Source organism: Thunnus albacares, chromosome 2, assembly GCF_914725855.1.
Source record: "Thunnus albacares chromosome 2, fThuAlb1.1, whole genome shotgun sequence".
NCBI classification, from domain to species: Eukaryota; Metazoa; Chordata; class Actinopteri; order Scombriformes; family Scombridae; genus Thunnus; species Thunnus albacares.
This window is the reverse complement of record NC_058107.1, coordinates 3682242-3695403: the sequence shown is the minus strand read 5'-3', so window position 1 is coordinate 3695403 and position 13162 is coordinate 3682242.

The window sequence follows — 13162 nt, the reverse complement described above, 5'->3', positions numbered from 1 at the left end:
AATTTGTTGATCATAAGAAAATCCAGCCTTTCATTTTAATGTCATATTTATCTTAGAACCGGCTCTGATATTATTCATACAGTCTGATTTACTCCTATTTCATTCTCTCTATTTGCTGTGTTTGCATTCTCTTGGGGATTTCACTGTTGTTTGTATAATATCACGCCATACTTTAGATGTAATCAATCAGATTGTTGAGGTTGCTTCAAGACATCAGGTATTATAAATAATTATGGTGAAAATAAGAGACATGCAGGTGTATATACTGTAGCTTTTGCTGTATATGTTGGCAGTGTTTACTGCCAGGTGACCTTGTCACACCTTAGCTTTAGCTAAATCCATGCCTGTGGGCTGTAGCACAGTAATGACTACTGGATAAATAGTGCAGGGATGACAATGTGTTTCTCCAGCTGTGCGTGGACAGAGACTCTGCCAGTGTTTGATTGGTTTATCAGCAACGGATCTGCAGCTGCCTCTGCATTCCCCTGCCGACGCCCACCACCGAATCTAATACTGCTCCAGTCCCGGGACAAATCTATCAATTTAACACACACACACACACACACACACACACACACACACACACACATACGATAAGCTCCATCTGAGTAACATATCAAGCAGCTCTGTTGTCACTGTTACAGTACATTCAAAAATTCAGGTCTCTATATATCTACTCCGTCTCTATTTCTTTCCCTGTTTCTCTTATACACACCCAAAAGGGTGTCTGTCAATATCAATAAAGTAATCTCTTCATCTTGTTGTCAGCATGATCACACACAAACACACCCACACACACTGCATCTGTTGTTATAGATTCCAATACTGCTGATAGAGCACAGGGTTATAAACAGCCCTGTTAAACAGCTGAGCCAAACACAGCAAACACAAATATATATTTTTTTTTACAACCAAATAGCCTTTAAATACCCTCAAAACAAGCCCATCACACACACCACACTCACGTACTTGACCTTCCTTCTCTCCATACATCATTAGACTGTCTGCAGTACACACAAAACCACACGCAGTACATCTACACAACTACACAAACATGGTATGTGCTCCTCATTCAGACAGAACAATAACAGATGTACAGCGTATAGTGACTGCATGCACAGATGAAATGACCTGAGTAAGATGGGCACAACTCCAGCTGTCATGAATTTTTAAAGTGGAATGAGAAATTCACCTGACACAGTAAAATGAGAGATAATCAGCTTGAATAGGAATCTCACCTAAAGTCCAACCAGGTATTTGTAACCAGTAAACCTGAACAATGACATCTGCAAAAATATGTCTAAGTCTAATAATTACAACGCAAAACATATTAATATGTGCAATGATGAAACTTAATTTAGTTTCATATTGGGTAAAGCCAGGCAACTGACATGATGATGATTTGGTAAAATAAATAATAAATAAAAAATCATTTTGCTAAATAAACCCAGAGTTCATCAAAGAACAGTTACCTTCAGGATGTGTTTAGGCTAGTTTTGCAAAAATGGACACAGGTGAAACTGCTAGCTTCTGTCTGTAAAAACTGAAAAAGAGTTTTTATACGCTACCATAGCTTTTTCATTTTACAAACAGAAATGTATCAAAACCTGATCTACAGCCATGTAGTAATAACTACAAACCTCTGTGAGGCTCTGTTGTGCTTTGAGCTAAATGCTAACATCAGCATGCTAACATGCTCACACTGAAAATGTTAACATGCAGATGTTTAGTATGTATAATTCTTATCATGTTCACCATCTTAGTACTAAACACAAAGTATATCTGAGGCTGACGGGAATGTCGTTAGTTTTGTAGATATTTACTCATAAACCAAAGTATTGCACAACATGAGATTTTGGCCGATGATGGAGCTGGAGGAAAAGTAAGAATATCACCAAAGTTATTACAATGTGTATCCTGACAGGAACGTGAATGTTTGTGCCAAATTTCATGGCAGTACTAGTCACTGTTTTGTAGTTTGTTGTAATTTCACTGGTGGACTGACAGACTGATGTACTAACATTGTCATCCCTCCAGCCAAACATTTTAGAGGCATTTTCTTGACCAACAACCACTGCACACAGTGACTGCTTGCAGTGTACAGGTCTTTTTAAGTCCTCTCAATTTCTAGTAACCAAGACTCACCGCAGGACCTGAGTCAGGCCAGGTCCAAATTACATTCAGTCTGACCGGGTCGGCTCCTGTTGCCAGTTGCTATGGAATGTTAATGAGACAAATTTTAATTTGAAAATTTTGCTAGGCTGGCAGTTTCTCCCTGCTTCCAGTCTTTGTGCTAAGCTAGGCTAAATACATCCTAGACGTCTTTACTAGATACACACAGTATTCAACTGATCTGACCAAATGAAAACATTTCTAAAAATGTTAGACTGATCCTTTAATGTCAGAACGTAGGTTACACAATTCAAACTATTTGTTTAGGGTTAAGGTAAGGTCATGGGTAGTACAGACAGAACATTTCAAACGTTCTGTCTGTAAAAAAGTGTTTCCATCAGCACATGGAGTCGCTGGATGGTTTGACTAATATGAGAACACTTCTAACCACACAAGCCTCTCTGAGTCCTGCACTGTCCCTCTCTCAGTACCACCAGACTGTCACCAAAGCAAACAAATAAACACACAAACATATACTGTATATTGTAACTATTAACTATCAATCAAATAGTAAAGAGCTGAGTCTGAGCAGGTTGAGCAAACTTAGACAATGATGAAAAAATTCTGCACAAAAACACACACAGCAAACTCTTCACACACACAGTCTGTCCACAGCAGTAAACAGGGCCATCATCTAATCAAGCAAGAGAGTATGTGTGTGTGTGTGTGTGTGTGTGTGTGTGTGTGTGTGTGTGTGTCTGTCCAGTAGCACCCAGAGGCCCTGAGCCCTGCTGCTGCCTTGCTCCAGGGCACAGCAGCAGGGCGGTGGAAGTGCTTTCACTCTACCTTGCCCTCGGTCCAGCAGAAACAGATGTTACTGGAGGTATTCAGGATATCCGAAATGAAGGAGGAGATGCCGAGACGCATGGTGATAGACGACAACAACGCCCGTGAGATGTACAGATAAAAAAGAGGAGAGATAAGAGAGAGGGATGTAGGAGCTGTTGACAGAGCGGAGACCGAGCAAGACTGAGGAGGAGAGAGAGAGAAAGACAGAGAGTGGGAGAGAGGGAGGAGGAGAGAGGGAGAGAGGGAGGAGGATGGCTGCACTGCTACTGCTGCTGCATGCAAGACTTCTCAGAGTGTGTGTGTGTGTGTGTGTGTGTGTGTGTGTGTGTGTGTGTGTGTGTGTGTGTGTGTCTAATGCTCTGGTATAGGATGACAAAGCCAACAGGTACAGACTAAGATGAGAATGTGCGACTGCTTATCATAATGAAGAGATCAGTCAGCTTTCAGCATAAGTATGATTGACAGTTACACACACATACAGGTGCACAATGGTGTCGGTTTGGTGTCAGAATTGCATTTATGTCATTTTATATCAATTTTGGAAATAACTAATTCTGATGAAATTAGTTATTTGGTTACTCTCCATAATAATGTTCTGACCATTGCAGCATTGTTAATGCACTAACCCTATAACCCAGTTTAGTTTTCTTGGATAAAGACCTGATGAATCACATCGTATTTCCGTCTTTAATACAAACAGTTCAGCCCTTCTCTACGTTGTCTTTGATTGATGTTAATAGGACTGTAAATATTGTAACTGTTATCTGATATCTGTTAACTGATATCTCTGTTTTTTCATGCAGAGCAGGTAAGAGTTCTTTTTTCAGCTTGGAGTGGTGTTTGCAGTCTTCCTTTCAACAACCCCAACAACCTCCACCCTGTAGGCCAGTCTGTATGTTGCCTGAGAGGAAAAAACCAGAGGCCAAAAAAAAAAGTCATCACTCATAAAGGCATCTGGACAGTCAGAGGGCACTGCTCAGAGAGATGTTAGTTAGTGGAATCAAGCTACTGGGTGTCCATTGGCCTATATCTCTACTGTCACTATCAAATAAAGGCAAAATGCAAAAAAAAAAAAAAAAAAAAAAAAATCAAGCTGAGAGTGGAGGGGTGTGTGTGTGCACTCTTGCACACACACGTTCATATGTGCATTTTCTGCACACGATTATAAATTCAGCCCTTTAAATCCATTAATTATTTAGGAGTTACTACTCTGATTGAGTAACGTGCCCTCCACATTATGGAAGAACTTTGAGCAGTAACACACACACACACAAATACACACACAACCACGCACACACACACACACACACATTTGTTCCAACTCAGTTACTGCCTTCTGGTCAGAGAAAATATCTGAGCTCCTGCTGCACTGTTAAATACACTGAAGGAATTCTTTTAGCTTGTATGTGTTGTGAGTGACATTTCATACAATGCCTCTCAGCGATCCTGTGAGAAGGTGTTTATTAGTTGCTTTCAGTCAATGGTGGGTGTACATCTGGTGAGCACATCATGAACACATGAGAACAACAGCAATAATTATGACAGATAAATACTTTATAACTAACTCGTCATTTATTCTATCTCTGATATGTAATGATAATGCATGATAAGGATGAACTGCAGATGAATAACTGCTGACTGTTATGTTTGGAGTTGTATCACATTTAAGACCAAGATTAGGACATTGGTAATGCCCTAAAGTGTTGGGAAATATTTCATTTACTCAGTCTAATAACTGGGAACCAAATCATCTTGGACTTTTCATATTGGGCTCAGGTTTTAAGCTTCAACTACCCAAAGAAACCATATTATTGGAAATCTCTGGACTGTATCTGCATATTGACAATTTCAGTTCATATAAACTTTACACCTTTAACACATGAATGAAATGTGACGCCAGCACCAGCATCCCGACATGGACAAAACTACTGATTCACATTCAAGTACTGAAGAGCATAAAGTGATGTCTCTACAAACAAGACATGATAATGTACTGTATCAGATCAGATTTATAGATCACGATGGAAATATAGATTTATGGAATTTTTATGAGAGGTACCTGCAACTCTAGATTATCAACCGGGCAAACCAGGGAGCCATACTCTGAGGGACCCTGAAGGTCCACAGCTCATTTTCACCTTAGTTGGTGAAAATTATTTTTGAATACGACTTTTTTTTGTTGTTGTTAATATTAACAATAACAAACCATTAAAATTAGAGCAGTATCAAATCTTATCACTCCTCTAATATATCCTTATGGGTTGCGGTGGGAGTATTTCAAAGTGGAATCAAACAAACATTATGTTTTCCCTTTTGAAATAAAATATGCTTATTAAAGCTTATTTTTTCAAACTACATTACTTTTATAATGCATTATACTATGTGTGTATATACACACACACATACATATATATATTCTATTACAAAGTTATATTTTCACTTAAATTGTATTTCATCTCCGTTCAATGTTACTATTTGTAATTTCACTTTACTTGATTTTTTTTAACCAACTGTTGTCATTAAGTTAATTGATCACTTACTTTTTATTTGTTTAGTTTTAATACATTCACACTGAATACAGCTGAGCTGAAAATTATGCAAATCAATGATTATTAAAAAGTTCCTTTCTCCTTCTCTCATTCTTTAAATAAAATATTTCACAATATTGTAGAAATATCCAACCAGTAGGAATTCTCTTCATAAATGCAATGAAATAAACGATTATGCAGCTCTTTAAGCCAGTAAACATGAATGGCGCTTGCATTAGCAAAAACATGTAAGTGTTTGAACGGTTGGAGTGGCTGTTAAAAATTAATGTCTGCTTTTGATTTGAAGGCCTGCAGGGAGCCGAGGCATCGTTAACATAAATGGATTCTCTTTGATTTTACATTGATTTCTTGACCACCTCACTCTGGCTTGTTTCCCACACACTCTCACACATTTAATGGAGATATACTTGCAAAACACACACACACACACACACACACACACACACACACACACACACACACACACACACACAGCAACTCACCGTGCAGGTTTCCAGAGTTTGCGTGGTGGTGGGATTAGCTCTCTCTTGTTGAGGGGAGCGACACCCAGAGCTGCCTGCATGATGGTAATGAACTTCTTATATTTCATGATGCTGCTCATCAACACTCAAGCATCCTGGCAACACCTGTCAGTCAATCCGTTGTCATGACAACACCTCCCTTTGCCCACAGTCGGTCCACCCTGCCTGTCACTAGGTGTTTCTGGCTGCAGCACTGAGGAGTCGAGCGCGTTGTCTGGAAGCTGAGCGCTGAAGTGAGGAGATAGAGCAGCAGTGGAAAAAAGCCAAAAGACAACAGTCGTGTACTGATTTGTGTTGAAGCATTACTGTTACATAATTCACACAGAAAATCCCACCACAGGAGGATAATAGTGGCACTAAGCCTCTGGGTGCTTAAAGGGGTAATCCCCTACATCCTCCTCCCCTTTTTTCTTCCTCTTCTTCTTCTTTTTTTTTTGTTTGCTGTAAACTTTGGTCAGTCACACTGTGGCCTAGGTGTAAAATTACATGATTTTACATTAGGGCCGGTTTATAAGTTAGTTTAAAAGTCAGAAGAAAAGCACAAAAATGTTCTCTTGACAATCACAGAGAAAGACAGCTGCTGGCCAGTGTGACGTGACATTAGCTGTTTTGTTTTTAGAAATTATGCTTTTTCTTGAACCACACTCAACACAAATTTTTGCTCCAAAAATGACAACATTATGGTGTAACAAACATTGGCTAGTGGAGATTTAGACTCCACTGTCAACATTTTCATCAACTGTCCCCCAGAAAACAAACAGCATGGGTCATTTGTTCCAATGCTGAAAACTGCATGAAATCAGTGTTCAGCCAGGGCTGCATGTAGCCTGTAAGGCCTGGGGGGTGCAGTAAAAAATGTCAGGGGGGCATTTGGTTAAAGTCAAAACGCACCACTTCATTCCATCCCTGTGGTTATGTGTGTGCACATTTGCTGTTTTTAAACTGTCTCTTTGGGTGCTACGACCCAGGAGGAACACTGAGTTTGAGTGTATTTCAAATCATACTGTATCTGTAGATTTATCTAACATTGACAATTAACACTGCCATACATATATTTTAATTACAGTAAATGTGAGTTCATCTGGTCTCCTCACAGAGACTCTAAATAGAAATGTATACACTGAACATCTTCACTTGCCCACCCATCCAAATTTAATATAACAATTCTTTAATACAAACAGACAAAACTTTTGTAAACTAAAGACACAATTCACCATGAACCTTTTCTCTCATTGTATACTTTTTTGCCTCCACCATAAGCATAAATATCCTTTATCAGTTTTTTCAGTGGTGGCCCCAAATTTCAGATGGGGGAAGCAAATGCAGACGTTTTGCTTTAAGCCATTTCAGCATAAAGTAACTCTGTTTAAATGCACATGGACCCTGACCAGCAGTCTCACCACAGATGAACCTGTAGAGGCAGACTGAGCCTGAAACAATTAAAAAGGTAATAACGTCTTAAACATGTCTCCTAAACTAGCAGCCCGCTCTCTTTTCCCAGTGTTGCTTATGATACCATGACAGCTACAGTCACTTGTTCAGTTAAGTCACTTGTTTCAATCAGCTAATGATCAGCCAATCAGAACAAGAACAAAAACTCAATTAAATTTTTTAAAATTTTCTGTTCCCTGATCAGCCAGTCAGATATTAGAAGGAACATTTAATATATAATATAACATTTCTGTCTGGAGTGCAGATCCAGGCCTTAGCCATTGCAAATGTAGGCGAAACTCCATCTGCATGAGCTGAAAATATCTCAACTTGAGTGAAAAATGTGCCCTTTTCCCTGGCTTTATGACGTCATATACATACCGAGACAAGAGTAAGAAGAAGAGACTGGAAGAAAAGAACAGGAAGAGCTGAGGTCACACAGACATACAGTTTGTGTATATGTTGCTGGATGCAGCTAACATCTGAAGAGATGGTACATTAGCTGTGTGGGAAATGCAAAAAACGATGTAGCTTGCTCATTAGCATAGCATTCACTCTCATTTGCATAAGGTAAGCATTTTAAACTTTCCTTCGCTGGTTAGTCCCTTGTCTTCTGCCATCCCATAATGTCTTGCAAAATTAATCATTCATAAAAAAATGAATAAGGGCGACCTTCTTCACGTTGGCCATGTTCAGTGGGTCTTCAGAGTTCACAAAGAGGTCAGCGTAGATAGATGGGTCTTTAAAGATTCCTTCCAGACATATTTTAAGACACAAAAATACTCTGCTTGGATTATAAATATGTCTGATGTGATTTTTCCACAAAAGATTACATTGAAAAATCAAGAATCTATAAATATGCAAATATTGTAGACACAAGATGTCTTCTACTTCACTGTAAATTCATTCTCAGGGTATTTGCAGGCTTAAAGTTTCCACATCATACATGTAAGTTGAGTACTGGACCAGGATTGGCTCCAAACTAGTTGTGATGTCACAAATCATGCTCAAAGGTATACGCCTTAAACTGAGATTTAAAGCTGAGCACAGAGAAACTAATATGAAAACATCTCTCATACATACATACATACATACATGCACACACACATACACACATACACACATACATACATACATACATATATACATAGATGCATGTATGTATGCATGCATGCATACATACATGCATGCATACATACATACATACATACATAATATGCTCTGATGAAGGTCTGATAGACTGAAAGCTCAGAAATAAAGTGAATACTGCATAAATCTATGTGTGTGGAAATCTCTTTCATCAAGTTTGGACTCATTGATGCTTCCAGCACCTTACAGAGACTTCAGGGTGGAGCAGCAGTCATCCTGCATTATCCGCAATGGTATTACATGACAGAAACAAAACACACAAATCCTTCAATTTACTCAAATGGGTGGGAGTTTGACTAAACTGTATTTATGAATACTTTCCCCTATATGAGCTCATTGTAAGGTAGCTGTTTATGAAATGAAATGTCAGTGTTCATGGAGCAAATCTGTGAGAGGATGAGACAGCAGATTCATCTTGTTGGATTGGAGCTCTGCTCTATTATTCCTGTCAGATGAATGAAAAAGGATATCACTGTAATAAGCTTATGTGCAAATGGATGCATGGAGTGCACAGACGTTATCTGTAGTATGATCCTAATCATGGGCTCTGCAATGAGGATGATGAGGACTGGTGGTGTATGATGGGACAGTGTGTCATGGTTGCATCATAAGCTTCCATGACCCGCATCCTCCATCACAACAGAAGCATTGTGTGGATCCACTACAGACAACAGCAGGGATTCCTGTCATGCATAATGTCATGACAGGAGAAACATGCTAGAGAGAAAAAAGTATAGTGAGAGCTAGAAACAAGGAAACCAAAGTTTCCTTATGAACCAGACCACTGACGGTCAGTCTGGTGACTTTGTTACTTCATGGAGTGGATTCCACTGATTAAAGGAAACTTCCAATCTAATACTCTCCTACATTCCTGGCCATCATCAGTCTGTGACTCTCAGTTTATTTCAGTGATTTGATGATGGTGTAGAAATTCTGCTTTGAAGTGTTTTCATTTTCCTGTAAGAACCTGCCTCTACTTCTGCTTTAGGTATTATTGCTGAATGCTAACAATATATTTGGTTAAAATGAAGAGGTGTTCAAACTATAAACTAGCCTATTTAGCTTAGAATATGGACAGAAAACTGCAGTATCAGCTTCAGAAGAATGATGAAAGAAATGAGTTGATTAGCACCCTTCGTCCGGAAAGATTCTTTTATTGAGCAGGGGTCATAGGGAGGTGGTCTGGGTGTATGGCTGGTGTACAAAGCAAAGCACTTTGACAGCGGAGACCGGAGGTTCAAGTTTTGGTTACTACAACATTTAATTAATAGTTAATCAGTTAATGCTTGGAAATATAGTGGTTTTGGTTAGATACCGAAAAAGTATACATGTTGTGTGCCATGCTTCAAGTCAGTGTTGACTTTTTCAGTATTTAACCATGACCATCTTTTTCTATCCTTAAAAGGGGAACTCCACTGATTTTACTCAAAGTGTTTTTGCAGGTGTTGGGGCGACCCAATCACCAGAATAAAACGTTGGCGTTGTATCTTTCTGCAAACCACAGATACGTTGAATCTTTATGTTTCAATCGCTTTTCGTGTGTCATTTAAAATTGCATTAAATGTCCATTATTAGTTGAATAATTATGTTTTATGTTGTGAAAACACTGTGGTTAAGGTCTGGTTGGGTTTAGGCACAAAAACCACTTGGTTAGGGTTAGGGAAAGATCATGGTTTGGGTTAAAACACCTGGTTATGTGGGTTGAAACGGGAAGCGGGCAGTGGTCTCAAACTGTGGTCTCTGCTGCTTTGATACTTTAGCAGCTTTGTGCCATGCAACCAACTTGCTAGCCGACCACCCAACCCGTCTCATCTTAATATGAAAGTCAGCTCATATAGATGTAATTTGAACTACGCCACTTTCCCTGTGATATGTATTATAGAAATGTTGACATGCTATGTGTAAAACATATTGAAACGTAGAGATTTAACGTATCCGTGGTTTGCAGAAACGATGCCAACATTTTATTCTGGCGACTGGGCTGGTTGGGGAATACTACTGCACATGTGTAAAAAGTAGTCTAAAGCCTTTTGTGTCTTTACTTATTGTGTTTCCTCTGATTAAATAACCATAATTATGAACACAACATAACTGATTTGTAGTAAGTGTTTGTTTTCAGCCTACAGAAGCTGATAACAAATCTCAGAGGAATGTCAGTAGAAATTCTAAAATGATGAGTGCAGTGTGAGGTTTACATATACAGTAGATGGCTTTGAGTGCAGCACTTCACGTTTCAAAGAAAAAGTCTAATATCATGCACCCTTTAGTTGATTCAAATATATACAGTATACTGGGGGAACTCTCGCAGGAATCTGACCCGTCCAGTGTCCAAGAAGGTTTTTTAGGGTATTCCAAAACCATAAGCATGTGCTACTACAACCGCTACTGCACAAGAGCATCACTGAGGTCCAACACTAATACTGAGTGATAATGTCTGGCTCACAGTCAGTGTTCCAGTTCATCCCGAAGGTGTTGGATGGGGCTGAGGTCAATCAAGTTCTTCTACACAAAACTGGGGAAACCATTTCTTTAAGGAGCTGCAGCAATAACAAGTAACAATTCAAATGTATAGAATCATTTTATTAAGATATAAAATACAAATAGGAATGATCTCTGATACATCTCTTAATATCATACACTTTTTTGATATTTGTATATTAAATACAAATATGAATAAACTGTGATGTCTTCCGCAAAATGTTTTTATTTATTTTCTGATGATATCTACTCAAACCAAGAGTTTACATATAATGGTATGTGTGAGGGTCAGATCACCTTTAAGAGTCCAATACTGTGAGTATGATGTGATTGGTAGCGAGACAGTAAATCCTCTTGTTCCCAGCAGCCTCAGCCTTCACTCATCCTCCAGTCAGAGTGTGTCAGGCTGGTCTGATCCGGGAGCAGCGAACAGGATCAGGCTGATTTCCAGAGGATCAGCTGCTCACAGCCTCTGCAGGGGAAGACTGCTGTCTAGAGGCCAGCAGTGACTGATCACTGAGTGGTCAAAACAGAGACACACATCCTATGCCATTTTAAAACACCTTCAGCAGGCCTACAAAATGAATACAACACGTCTAATGGTTAAACCTGTTGACTCTTCAGCTCTTAAACAAAACTTTAAAGAATATTTGATATATCTTTTATAAAATCATGACTGTAAAACATGCTTATAAATGGACAATGGAGGCAAATTTTAAGCAATTTCCTTAATTGTTACTAGGGTGAGTTAACAATCATTAGTTGGTTAATCATAATCACAATTTATGAAATAAGGTGGACCTTTTTTCATATTAAAAAGCTTTTTTTTATTTAATTGGAAGCATGTGTAATTAGAGTCCTGCTTGTCTGCTGTCTGACACTCAGCTCCCAGCCTGCATTAACCCATGGATGTATAAAAAGACCTTATCTTATAATACATTCGTGCATTGAACACGTCTGTTCAAAATGCTAGTTTAGCATTAGCATGGATCTCAGATAGCTCACTACACCAGAGAGCTGCCAGACAACAACTATGTGGAATTTTCACAGCTTCAGATTTCATCAACACAACACAGTGAGCAGATTGAGGCACGCTGCCACGTTTTTCTTCCTTGAACGACAGGGAGGCGTGTTTGTTTTAACACACCTGTAACTCAATCTGATGAAACTATAGTCTGTCTATGGATTAAACTACAAACTGTATATAAAGATCACAGATATAGTCTATGGATTAAACAGTAAGAAGCTCCACCTAGAGGTGTAACCAGGTACTACAGCAAATCTACAGAACATTTTCTGAGTTACACCTCATGTGAATATCTCTGGAAAAGATTACACCGTATTATAAAAAGTATATCACCAAAGTTGCTGTTCCTCATCAAAAGTGCATTGTTATATGGCCCTTTGAGCAGAGAAATTCCCAGGCTCTTAGTTGGTGGGAAAGATTTATCAGATTGTATGTATAATAATCTACATATAAAAAGAGTTATTTTCCAAAATCAACTCTTTTATGGAAACTAACTTTTTCAGAAACTTCAACAGAGAAAATTTGGTCAGATCCTAATAAATTCCTCATCCCAAATAAAATATCACACAGATACTACCCTACATTTAAAGTAGATATTGAATCACTTATTCTATGAATGTATTTACTCTCAGGAGTTCTGGGTTGAAGTTGCTCTGTTGATTTATCAAAGTTTCAACAAATTGACTCCAATTTTAGAAGATTTAGAAGTCTTGTTTCCAAACTGCAATACAGATTCACAAACTACTAACAATGCTCTCAAACTTATTTGCCTTGTCGGTAAATATCACATCCATAAGGACAGAGTGCTTCAGATTACATCTCTTTGACTCTGTTTCCAAGATAATAAATAAAAAAAGCTATTAAAACCTCTCAAATAATCAGGAAGTTACCCTGTAATGAAAAATAAATATTTTGCATAAAACATATTTCAGTTTACATCTCCCTCGTACGCTTTGATGTTCTCTAGTTTGATTTCTGTGTTTTCTTCTCTGAATGTTTCAGTATTGGTTTTTCATATTTGAACATATTCAGAAGATGACAAAACG